This window comes from Triticum aestivum, chromosome 4B, assembly GCF_018294505.1.
Source record: "Triticum aestivum cultivar Chinese Spring chromosome 4B, IWGSC CS RefSeq v2.1, whole genome shotgun sequence".
In the NCBI taxonomy this organism is placed as follows: Eukaryota; Viridiplantae; Streptophyta; class Magnoliopsida; order Poales; family Poaceae; genus Triticum; species Triticum aestivum.
This window is the reverse complement of record NC_057804.1, coordinates 542,443-555,697: the sequence shown is the minus strand read 5'-3', so window position 1 is coordinate 555,697 and position 13,255 is coordinate 542,443.

Here is a 13,255-nt window from a genome sequence, read left to right as displayed (position 1 = left end):
CTATTTTGGGGTCCCAGAGTGATTTCCACGATTAACGAACCCCGGGGTGCGCTTACGTGTCGGTCATCAACACTCACAGTTTTGGCCGAGTCTAGCCCGGTTCGTGGACTATTACTCACTATTTTGGCATCCCAAAGTAATTTCCACCATTAACGAACCCCGGGGCGTGTTTACGTGTCGGTCATCAACACTCACAGTTTTGGCTGATTCTGGCCCGGTTCATGGACTATTACTCACTGTTTTGGCGTCCCGGAGTGATTTCCACCATTAACGAACCCCCGAGCGTGTTTACGTGTCGGTCATCAACACTTGAGGTTTTTGTCGATTCTGACCCGTTTTGTGGACTATTACTCAATGTTTTGTGGTCCCAAAGCAAGTTCCATGGTTTTCGGACCCCAAGGTATGCTTACGTGTTGGTCGTCAAGATTCGCAGTTTGGCTGATTCTTGCCCGTTTCTTGAACTATTACTCAGTTTTGTGGTTCGAAGTGATTCGCACGATTGACGAACCCGGGGTGTGTTTACGTGCCGGTCGTCAACACTCATAGTTTTGGCCAATTCTTGCCCGTTTCGTGGACTATTACTCACTGTTTTGGGGTCCCAAAGTGATTTCCTTGGATGTCAAACCCCAAGGTGCACTTACATGTTGATCGTCAAGACTCGCAGTTTGGGCCGATTCTGGCCCGATTTTTGGACTATTACTCACTGTTTTGGGGTCCCGGAGTGATTTCCACGATCTACGAACCCCGGGATGCGCTTATGTGTCGGTCATCAACACACATAGTTTTGGCTGATACTGACCCGTTTCATGGACTATTACTCACCGTTTTGGGGGCGCGAAGCGATTTCCATGGTCGTCGAACCCCAAGGTGCGCTTATGTGTCGGTCATCAACACTCATAGTTTTAGCCGATTCTGGCCCGTTTCATGGACTATTACTCACTGTTTTGGTGTCTCGGAGTGATTTCCACCATTGACGAACCCCGGGGCTAGTTTACGTGTCGGTCATCAACAATCGCTGTTTTTGTCGATTCTGACCCGTCTCGTGGACTATTACTCAACGTTTTGTGCTTCCAAAGCGATTTCCATGGTTGTCGAACCCCAAGGTACGCTTACGTGTCAGTCATCAGCACTCACAGTTTGGCCGATTCTGGCCCGTTTCATGGACTATTAATCACTGTTTCGGGGTCCCGGAGTGATTTCCACGATTAATGAACCCCGGGGTACGCTTACGTGTTGGTCATCAACACTCATAGTATTGACCGGTTATGGCCCGTTTATGGAGTATTACTTACTGTTTTGGGGTCCCGGAGTGATATCCACGATTACGAACCCCGGGGTGCGCTTATGTGTCGATCATCAACACTCACAGTTTTGGTCGTTTCTAGCCCTGTTCGTGGACTATTACTTACGGTTTTGGCGTCCCGGAGTGATTTCCGCCATTAACAGACCCCGGGGCGTGTTTATGTGTGAGTCATCGACACTCACAGTTTTGGCCGATTCTGGCCCGGTTCGTGGACTATCACTCAATGTTTTGGCGTCCCGGAGTGATTTCCACCATTAACGAACCCCGGGTGTGTTTACGGGTCGGTCATCAACACTCGAGGTTTTTGTCGATTCAGACCCGTTTCATGGACTATTACTCAACGTTTTGTGGTCCCAAAGCATTTTCCATGGTTTTCGAACCCCAAGGCATGCTTACGTGTTGGTCATCAAGACTCGAAGTTTGGCCGATTCTGGCCCGTTTCTTGGACTATTACTCAGTTTTGGGGCCCGAAGTGATGCCCACGATTGACGAACCCGGGGTGCGTTTACGTGCCGGTCGTTAACACTCATTGTTTTGGCCGATTCTGGCCTGTTTCGTGGACTATTACTCACCATTTTGGGGTCCCAAAGTGATTTCCTTGGATGTCAAATCCCAAGGTGCACTTACATGTTGCTCGTCAAGACTCACAGTTTGGGCCGATTCTGGCCCATTTCTTGGACTGTTACTCACTGTTTTGGGGTCCGAGAGAGATTTCCACGATTGATGAACCCCGGGTGCGTTTTCGTGTCGGTCATCAACACTTGTGGTCTTTGTCACTTCTGACCCGTTTCATGGACTATTATTCATCGTTTTGGGGTTCCGAAACGATTTCCATAGTTGTTGAACCCCAAGGTGCACTTACGTGTCGGTCATCAACACTCACTGTTCTGGCCGATTCTGGCCCGTTTCATGGACTATTAGTCACTCTTCTGGGGTCCCGGAGTGATTTCCATGATTAACGAACCCCGAGGTGCACTTACGTGTCGGTCGTTAAGACTCACAGTTTTGGCCGATTCTGTCCCGTGTCGTCGATTATTACTCACTGTTTTGGGGTCCCGGAGTGATTTCCACGATTAACGAACCCCGGGATGCGCTTACGTGTCGCTCATCAACACTCACAGTTTTGGCTGATGCTGGCCCATTTCATGGACTATTAGTCACCATTTTGGGGTGGCAAAGCGATTTCCTTGGTCATCGAACCCCAAGGTGCGCTTACGTGTCGGTCATCAACACTCATAGTTTTAGCCGATTCTGGCCCGTTTCATGTACTATTACTCATAGTTTTGGCGTCTCGGAGTGGTTTCCACCATTGATGAACCCCGGGGCGTGTTTACGTATCGGTCATCAATAATCGCGGTTTTTGTCGATTCTGACCTATTTCGTGGACTATTACTCAACGTTTTGTGCTCCCAAAGCGATTTCCATGGTTGTCGAACCCCAAGGTGCGCTTACGTGTCGGTCATCAGCACTCACAGTTTGGCCGATTCTGGCCCATTTCATGGACTATTAATCACTATTTTGGGGTCCCGGAATAATTTCCACGATTAACGAACCCCGGGGTACGCTTACGTGTTGGTCATCAACACTCACAGTTTTGGCCGGTTCTGGCCCGTTTCGTGGAGTATTACTCACTGTTTTGGGGTCCCGGAGTGATTTCCACGATTAACGAACCCCGGGGTGCGCTTACGTGTCGGTCATCAACACTCACACTTTTGGTCGATTCTAGCCCTGTTCGTGGACAATTACTCACTGTTTTGGCGTCCCGGAGTGATTTCCACCATTAACAGACCCCGGGGCGTGTTTACGTGTCAGTCATCAACACTCACAGTTTTGGCCGATTCTGGCCCGGTTCGTGCACTATTACTCACTGTTTTGGCGTCCCGGAGTGATTTCCACCATTAACGAACCCCCGGGGGTGTTTACGTGTCGGTTATCAACACTCGATGTTTTTGTCAATTCTGACCCGTTTCGTGGACTATTATTCAACGTTTTGTGGTCCCAAAGCAATTTCCATGGTTTTCGAACCCCAAGGTATGCTTACGTGTTGGTCATCAAGACTCGAAGTTTGGCCGATTCTGGCCCGTTTCTTGGATTATTACTCAGTTTTGGGGTCCGAAGTGATTCCCACGATTGACGAACCCGGGGTGCGTTTACGTGCCGGTCGTCAACACTAATAGTTTTGGCCGATTCTGGCCCGTTTCATGGACTATTACTCAACGTTTTGGGGTCCCAAAGTGATTTCCTTGGATGTCAAATCCCAAGGTGCACTTACATGTTGCTCGTTAAGACTCACAGTTTGGGCCTATTCTGGCCCGTTTCTTGGACTGTTACTCACTTTTTTGGGGTCCTGGAGTGATTTCCACGATTGACGAACCCCGGATGCGTTTTTTGTCAGTCATCAACACTCGCGGTCTTTGTCAATTCTGACCCGTTTCATGGACTATTACTCATTGTTTTGTGGTTCTGAAACGATTTCCATAGTTGTTGAACCCCAAGGTGAGCTTATGTGTCGGTCATCAACACTCACTGTTTTGGCCGATTCTGGCCCGTTTCGTGGACTATTAATCACTGTTCTGGGGTCCCGGAGTGATTTCCATGATTAACGAACCCCGAGGTGCACTTACGTGTCGGTCGTCAACACTCACAGTTTTGGCCGATTCTGTCCCGTTTCATTGACTATTACTCACTGTTTTGGGGTCCCGGAGTGATTTCCAGCATTAACGAACCCCGGATGCGCTTACGTGTCGGTCATCAACACTCACAGTTTTGGATGATACTGGCCCGTTTCATGGACTATTACTCACCGTTTTGTGGTCGCAAAGCGATTTCCATGGTCGTCGAACCCCAAGGTGCGCTTACATGTCGGTCATCAACACTCATAGTTTTAGCCGATTCTGGCCCGTTTCATGGACTATTACTCACTGTTTTGGCGTCTCGGAGTGATTTCCACCATTGACGAACTCCAGGGCGTGTTTACGTGTCGGTTTTCAACAATCGCTGTTTTTGTCGATTCTGACCCGTTTCGTGGACTATTACTCAATGTTTTGTGCTCCCAAAGCTATTTCCATGGTTGTCAAACCCCAAGGTGCGCTTACGTGCCGGTCATCAACACTCACAATTTGGCCGATTCTGGCCAGTTTCATGGACTATTAATCACTGTTTTGAATCCTGGAGTGATTTCCACGATTAACGAACCACGGGGTACGCTTACATGTTGGTCATCAACACTGACAGTTTTGGCCGGTTCTGGCCTGTTTCGTGGAGTATTACTCACTGTTTTGGGGTCCCGGAGTGATTTCCATGATTAACGAACCCTGGGGTGCTCTTACGTGTCGGTCATCAACACTCATAGTTTTGGTCGATTCTAGCCCTGTTCATGGACTATTACTCACTGTTTTGGCGTCCTTGAGTGATTTCAACCATTAACGGACCCCAGGGCGTGTTTACGTGTCAATCATCAACACTCATTGTTTCGGCCGATTCTAGCCCGGTTCGTGGACTATTACTTACTGTTTTGGCGTCCCGGAATGATTTCCACCATTGACGAACCCTCGGGCGTGTTTACGTATTGGTCATCAACACTCGAGGTTTTTGTCGAGTCTGACCCGTTTTGTGGACTATTACTCAACATTTTGTGGTCCCAAAGCAATTTCCATGGTTTTCGAACCCCAAGGTATGCTTACATGTTGGTCGTCAAGACTTGCAGTTTGGCCGATTCTGGCCCGTTTCTTGGACTATTACTCAGATTTGGGGTCCGAAGTGATTCCCACGATTGACGAACCCGGGGTGCGTTTACGTGCCGGTCGTCAACACTCATAGTTTTGGCCGATTTTGGCCCGTTTTGTGGACCATTACTCACCGTTTTCGGGTCTCGAAGTGATTTCCTTGTATGTCAAATCCCAAGGTGCACTTACATGTTGCTCGTCAAGACTCACAGTTTGGGCCGATTCTGGCCCGTTTCCTGGACTGTTACTCACTGTTTTGGGGTCCCGGAGTGATTTCCACGATTGGCGAACCCCGGTTGCATTTTCGTGTCGGTCATCAACACTCGCGATCTTTGCCAATTCTGACCCGTTTCATGGACTATTACTCATCGTTTTGTGGTTCCGAAACGATTTCCATAGTTGTTGAAACCCAAGGCGCGCTTACGTATCGGTATCAACACTCACTGCTTTGGCCGATTCTGGCCCATTTCGTGGACTATTAATCACTGTTTTGGGGTCCGAGAGTGATTTCCATGATTAACGAACCCCGAGGTCCACTTACGTGTCAGTCGTGAACACTCACTGTTTTGGGGTCCTTAAGTGATTTCCACGATTAACGAACCCCGGGGTGCGCTTACGTGTTGGTGATGAACGCTCACAGTTTTGGCTGATTCTGGCCCGTTTCGTGGACTAGTACTCACTGATTTCGGGTCCTGAAGTGATTTCAGCGATTAATGAACCCCAGGGTGTACTTATGTGTCGGTCAACAACATTCACAGTTTTGGCCGATTCTGGACCGGTTCGTGGGCTATTACTCAATGTTTTGCTGTCCCGGAGTGATTTCCACCATTAACGAACCGTTGGGTGCATTAACGTGTCGGTCCCACAGTTTTGGCAGATTCTTGCCCGTTTCGTGGAGTATTACTCACTGTATTGGGGTCAAGGAGTGATTTCCACGATTAACGAACCCCGGGGCGTGTTTACGTGTCGGTCATCAACACTCATAGTTTTGGGCGATTCTCGCTCGGTTCATGGACTATTACTCACTGTTTTGGCGTCCCAGAGTGATTTCCACCATTAACGAACCCTGGGGCTTGTTTTTTTGAAGAGCAATGGATAGTGAGGGTACCCCTCACTGACTTTTATATTACACCAGGACACACAAAATTACCCTGGGGCGTGTTTACGTGTCGGTCATCAACACTCGAGGTTTTTGTCGTTTCTGACCCGTTTCATGGACTATCACTGAATGTTTTGTGGTCCCAAAGCGATTTCCATGGTTGTCGAACCCCAAGGTATGCTTATGTGTTGGTCGTCAAGACTCGCAGTTTGGTCGATTCTGGCCCGTTTCTTGGACTATTACTCAATAGGGATTTCCACGATTGACGAACCCCGGGTGCATTTTCGTTTCGGTCATCAACACTCGTGGTTTTTGTCAATTCTGACCCGTTTTGTGGACTGTTACTCATCGTTTTGGGGTCCCGAAACGATTTCCATAGTTGTTGAACCCTGACGTGTGGTTACGTGTCGGTCATCAACACTCACTGTTATGGCCGATTCTCGCCCATTTCGTGGACTATTAATCACTGTTTTGGGGTCCCGGAGTGATTTCCACGATTAACTAACCCTGAGGTGCGCTTACATGTCTGTCATCAACACTCATAGTTTTGGACGATTGTGGCCCGTTTCGTGGACTATTACTCACTATTTTGGGTCCGGGAGTGATTTCCACGATTAACAAACCCCGGGATGCGCTTACGTGTCGGTCATCAACACTCATAGTTTTGGCTAATTCTGGCCCGTTTCGTGGACTATTACTCACCGTTTTGGGGTCGCAAAGCGATTTCCATGGTTGTCGAACCCCAAGGCCTGCTTATGTGTCGGTCATCAACACTCATAGTTTTGGCCGATTCTGGCCCGTTTCATGGACTATTACTCATTGTTTTGGCGTCCCGGAGTGATTTCCACCAGTACCGAACCCCGGGGCGTGTTTACGTGTTGGTCATCAACACTCGCGGTTTTTGTCGATTCTGGCCAGTTTCATGGACTATTACTCAACGTTTTGTGGTCCCAAAGCGATTTCCATGGTTGTCAAACCCGAAGGTGCACTTACGTGTCGGTCATCAACACTCATAGTTTGGCCGATTCTGGCCCGTTTTGTGGACTATTAATCACTATTTTAGGGCCCCGGAGTGATTTCGATGATTAACGAACCCCGGGGTGCGCTTACGTGTCGGTCATCAACACTCACATTTTTGGCCGGTTCTGGCTCGTGGACTATTACTAACTGTTTTGGGGTCTTGGAGTGGTTTCCACGATTAACGAACCCTGGGGTGCGCTTACGTGTTGGTGATCAACACTCACAGTTTTGGATGATTCTGGCCCATTTCGTGGACTATTACTCACTGTTTTCGGGTCCCAGGGTGATTTCAATGATTAACGAACCCCGGGGTGCGCTTACATGTCGGTCATCAACACTCACAGTTTTGGCTGATTCTGGCCCGGTTCGTGGACTATTACTCACTGTTTTAGCGCCCCGCAGTGATTTCCACAATTAACGAACCCCAGGGCGTGTTTATGAGTCGGTCATCAACACTCAAGGTTTTTGTCGTTTCTGACCCGTTTCGTGGAGTATCACTCAATGTTTTGTGGTCCCAAAGCGATTTCCATGGTTGTCGAACCCCAAGGTATGCTTATGTGTTGGTCGCCAAGACTCGCAGTTTGGTCGATTCTGGCCCGTTTCTTGGACTATTACTCAATTTTGGGATCCCGGAGGGATTTCCACGATTGACGAACCCCGGGTGCATATTCGTTTCGGTCATCAACACTCGTGGTTTTTGTCAATTCTGACCCGTTTCGTGGACTGTTACTCATCATTTTGGGGTCCCGAAACAATTTCCATAGTTGTTGAACCCTGACGTGTGGTTACGTGTCGGTCATCAACACTCACTGTTTTGGCCGATTCTCGCCCATTTCATGGACTATTAATCACTGTTTTGGGGTCCCGGAGTGATTTCCATGATTAACTAACCCTGAGGTGCGCTTACATGTCTGTCATCAACACTCACAATTTTGGACGATTGTGGTCCGTTTCGTGGACTATTACTCACTATTATGGGGTCCCGGAGTGATTTCCACGATTAACGAACCCCGGGATGCGCTTACGTGTCGGTCATCAACACTCACAGTTTTATCTAATTCTGGCCCGTTTCATGGACTATTACTCACCGTTTTGGGGTTGCAAAGCGATTTCCATGGTTGTCGAACCCCAAGGCCCGCTTATGTGTCTGTCATCAACACTCATAGTTTTGGCCGATTCTAGCCCGTTTCATGGACTATTACTCATTGTTTTGGCGTCCCGGAGTGACTTCCACCAACAACGAACCCTGGGGCGTGTTTACGTGTCGGTCATCAACACTCGCGGTTTTTGTCGATTCTGGCCGGTTTTGTGGACTATTACTCAACGTTTTGTGGTCCCAAAGCGATTTCCATGGTTGTCGAACCCGAAGGTGTGCTTACGTGTCGGTCATCAACACTCACTGTTTGGCCGATTCTGGCCCGTTTCGTGGACTATTAATCACTATTTTATCGCCCAGAGTGATTTCGACGATTAACGAACCCCGGGGTGCGCTTATGTGTCGTTCATCAACACTCATAGTTTTGGCCGGTTCTGGCTCGTGGACTATTACTAATTGTTTTGGGGTCTTGGATTGATTTCCACGATTAACGAACCTTGGGGTGCGCTTACGTGTTGGTGATGAACACTCACAGTTTTGGATGATTCTGGCCCGTTTCGTGGACTATTACTCACTGTTTTCGGGTCCGAGGGTGATTTCAACGATTAACGAACCCCGGGGTGCGCTTACATGTCGGTCATCAACACTCACAGTTGTGGCTGATTCTGGCCCGGTTCGTGGACTATTACTCACTGTTTTAGCGCCCCGCAGTGATTTCCACAATTAACGAACCCCGGGGCGTCTTTACGAGTCAGTCATCAACACTCACCGTTTTGGTCGATTCTGACCAGTTTCGTGGACTATTACTCAACGTTTTGTTGTCCCAAAGCGATTTCCATGGTTGTCGAACCCCAAGGTATGCTTACGTGTTGGTCGTCAAGACTCGCAGTTTGGTCGATTCTAGCCCGTTTCTTGGACTATTACTCAGTTTTGGGGTCCCGGAGGGATTTCCACGATTGACGAACCCCGGGTGTATTTTCATGTCGGTCATCAACACTCGCAGTTTTTGTCAATTCTGACCTGTTTTGTGGACTATTACTCATCGTTTTGGGGTCCCAAAACGATTTCCATATTGTTGAACCCTGAGGTGTGCTTACGTGTCGGTCATCAACACTCACTGTTTTGGCCGATTCTGGCCCGTTTCGTGGACTAGTAATCACTGTTTTGGGGTCCCGGAGTGATTTCCACGATTAACTAACCCCGGGGTGCGCTTATGTGTCGGTCATCAACAGTCACAATTTTGGCCGATTCTGGCCAGTTTCGTGGACTATTAATCACTGTTTTGGGGTCCCGGAGTGATTTCCATGATTAACTAACCCCGTGGTGCGCTTACGTCTCGGTCATCGACACTAACAGTTTTGGCTGATTCTGTCCCGTTTCGTGAACTATTACTCACTGTTTTGGGGTCCCAGAGTGATTTCCACGATTAACGAACCCCGGAGTGCGCTTACGTGTTGGTGATCAACACTCACAGTTTTGGATGATTCTGGCCCATTTCGTGGACCAGTACTCACTGATTCCGGGTCCTGAAGTGATTTCAATGATTAACGAACCCCGGTGTGCGCTTACATGTCGGTCAGCAACATTCATAGTTTTTGCCGATTCTGGCCCGGTTCGTGGACTATTACTCACTATTTTGCCGTCTCGGAGTGATTTCCACCATTAATGAACCATGGGGTGCGTCAACATGTCGGTCATCAACACTCACAGTTTTGGCAGATTCTTGCCTGTTTCGTGGAGTATTACTCACTGTTTTGGGGTCCCGGAGTGATTTCCATGATTAACGAACCCCGGGTTGTGTTTACGTGTCAGTCATCAACACTCATAGTTTTGGCCGATTCTGGCCCGATTCATGGACTATTACTCACTGTTTTGGCGTCCCGGAGTGATTTCCACCATTAACGAACCCTGGGGCGTGTTTTTTTGAAAAGCAATGGACAGTGAGGGCGCCCCTCACTGAAGTTTATGTTACACCATGACACACAAAATTACCCTGGGGCATGTTTACATGTCGGTCATCAACACTCGAGGTTTTTGTCGTTTCTGACCAGTTTCGTGGACTATTACTCAACGTTTTGTGGTCCCAAAGCGATTTCCATGGTTGTCGAACCCCAAGGTATGCTTACATGTTGGTCGTCAAGACTCGCAGTTTGGCCGATTCTGGCCCGTTTCTTGGACTATTACTTAGTTTTGGGGTCTGAAGTGATTCCCACGATTGGCGAACCAGGGGGTGTATTTACGTGCCAGTCATCAACACTTGCAGTTTGGTCAATTCCAGCCCGTTTCGAGGACTATTACTCAGTTTTGGGGTCCCGGAGGGATTTCCACGATTGACGAACCCCAGGTGCATTTTCATTTCGGTCATCAACACTCGTGGTTTTTGTCAATTCTGACACGTTTCGTGGACTATTACTCATCGTTTTGGGATCCCAAAACAATTTCTTAGTTGTTGAACCCTGAGGTGTGGTTACGTGTCGGTCATCAACACTCACCGTTTTGGCCGATTCTCGCCTATTTCGTGGACTATTAATCACTGTTTTGGGGTCCCGGAGTGATTACCACGATTAACTAACCCCGGGGTATGATTACGTGTTGGTCATCAACACTCATAGTTTTGGACGATTCTGGCCCGTTTCGTGGACTATTGCTCACTGTTTTGGGGTCCCGGAGTGATTTCCACGATAAATGAACCCCGGGATGCGCTTACGTGTCGATCGTCAACACTCACAGTTTTGGCTGATTCTGGCCCGTTTCGTGGACTATTACTCACCATTTTGGGGTCGCAAAGCGATTTCCATGGTTGTCGAACCCCAAGGTCCGCTTATGTGTCGGTCATCAACACTCATAGTATTGGCCGATTCTGGCCCGTTTCATGGACTATTACTCATTGTTATGGCGTCCCGGAGTGGTTTCCACCATTAACGAACCCCAGGGCGTGTTTACGTGTCGGTCATCAACACTACCGGTTTTGGTCGATTTTGGCCAGTTTCGTGGACTACTACTGAACGTTTTGTGGTCCCAAAGTGATTTCCAAGGTTGTCGAACCCCAAGGTATGCTTACGTGTTGGTCGTCAAGACTCGCAGTTTGCTCGATTCTGGCCCGTTTCTTGGACTATAACTCAGTTTTGGGGTCCCATAGGGATCTCCACGATTAACGAACCCCGGGGTGCGCTTACGTGTCGGTCATCAACACTCATAGTTTTGGCCGATTATGTCCCGGTTCTTGGACTTTACTCACTATTTTGGCGTCCCGGAGTGATTTCCACCATTAATGAACCCCGGGGCGTGTTTACGTGTTGGTCATCAACACTCGAGGTTTTTGTCGATTCTGACCCATTTCGTGGACTATTACTCAACATTTTGTTGTCCCAAAGCGATTTCCATGGTTCTCGAACCCGAAGGTATGTTTACGTGTTGGTCGTCAAGACTCGCAGTTTGGCCGATTCTGGCCCGTTTCTTGGACTATTACTTAGTTTCGGGGTCCGAAGTGATTCCCACGATTGACGAACCCGGGTGTATTTATGTGCCGGTCATCAACACTCATAGTTTTGGCCGATTCTGGCCCGTTTCATGGACTATTACTCTCCGTTTTGGGGTCCCAAAGTGATTTCCATAGATGTCAAACCCCAAGGTGTGCTTACATGTTGGTCGTCAAGACTCGCAGTTTGGGCCGATTCTGGCCCGTTTCTTGGACTATTACTCATTGTTTTGGGGTCCCGGAGTGATTTCCACGATTGACGAACCCCAAGTGCATTTTCGTGTCGGTCATCAAAACTCACAGTTTTGGCTAATTCTGCCCGTTTCATGGACTATTACTCACCATTTTGGGGTCGCAAAGCGATTTCCATGGTTGTCGAACCCCAAGGCCCGCTTATGTGTCGGTCATCAACACTCATAGTTTTGGCCGATTCTGACTCGTTTCATGGACTATTACTCATTGTTTTGGCGTCCCGGAGTGATTTCCACCAGTAACGAACCCCGGGGCGTGTTTACGTGTCGGTCATCAACACTCGCGGTTTTTGTCGATTCTGGCCGGTTTCATGGACTATTACTCAACGTTTTGTGGTCCCAAAGCGATTTCCATGGTTGTCGAACCCGAAGGTGAGTTTACGTGTCGGTCATCAACACTCACAGTTTGGCCGATTCTGGCCCGTTTCGTGGACTATTAATCACTGTTTTAGGGCCCCGGAGTGATTTCGACGATTAACGAACCCCGGGGTGCGCTTACGTGTCGGTCATCAACACTCATAGTTTTGACCGGTTCTGGCTCGTGGACTATTACTAACTGTTTTGGGGTCTTGGAGTGATTTCCACTATTAACGAACCCTGGGGTTACGTGTTGGTGATCAACACTCACAGTTTTGGATGATTCTGGCCCGTTTCGTGGACTATTACTCACTGTTTTCGGGTCCCAGGGTGATTTCAACGATTAACGAACCCCAGGGTGCGCTTACATGTCGGTCATCAACACTCACATTTTTGGCTGATTCTCGCCCGGTTCATGGACTATTACTCACTGTTTTAGCGCCCCGCAGTGATTTCCACAATTAACGAACCCCAGGGCGTGTTTACGAGTCGGTCATCAACACTCGCGGTTTTTGTCGATTCTGACCAGTTTCGTGGACTATTACTCAACGTATTGTGGTCCCAAAGCGATTTCCATGGTTGTCGAACCCCAAGGTATGCTTACATGTTGGTCGTCAAGACTCGCAGTTTGGTCAATTCTAGCCCGTTTCTTGGACTATTACTCAGTTTTGTGGTCCCGGAGGGATTTCCATGATTGACGAACCCCGGGTGTATTTTCATGTCGGTCATCAACACTCGCGGTTTTTGTCAATTCTGACCTATTTTGTGGACTATTACTCATCGTTTTGGTGTCCCAAAACGATTTTCATATTGTTGAACCCTGAGGTGTGCTTATGTGTCGGTCATCAACACTCACTGTTTTGGCCGATTCTGGCCCATTTCGTGGACTAGTAATCACTGTTTTGGGGTGTCGGAGTGATTTCCAC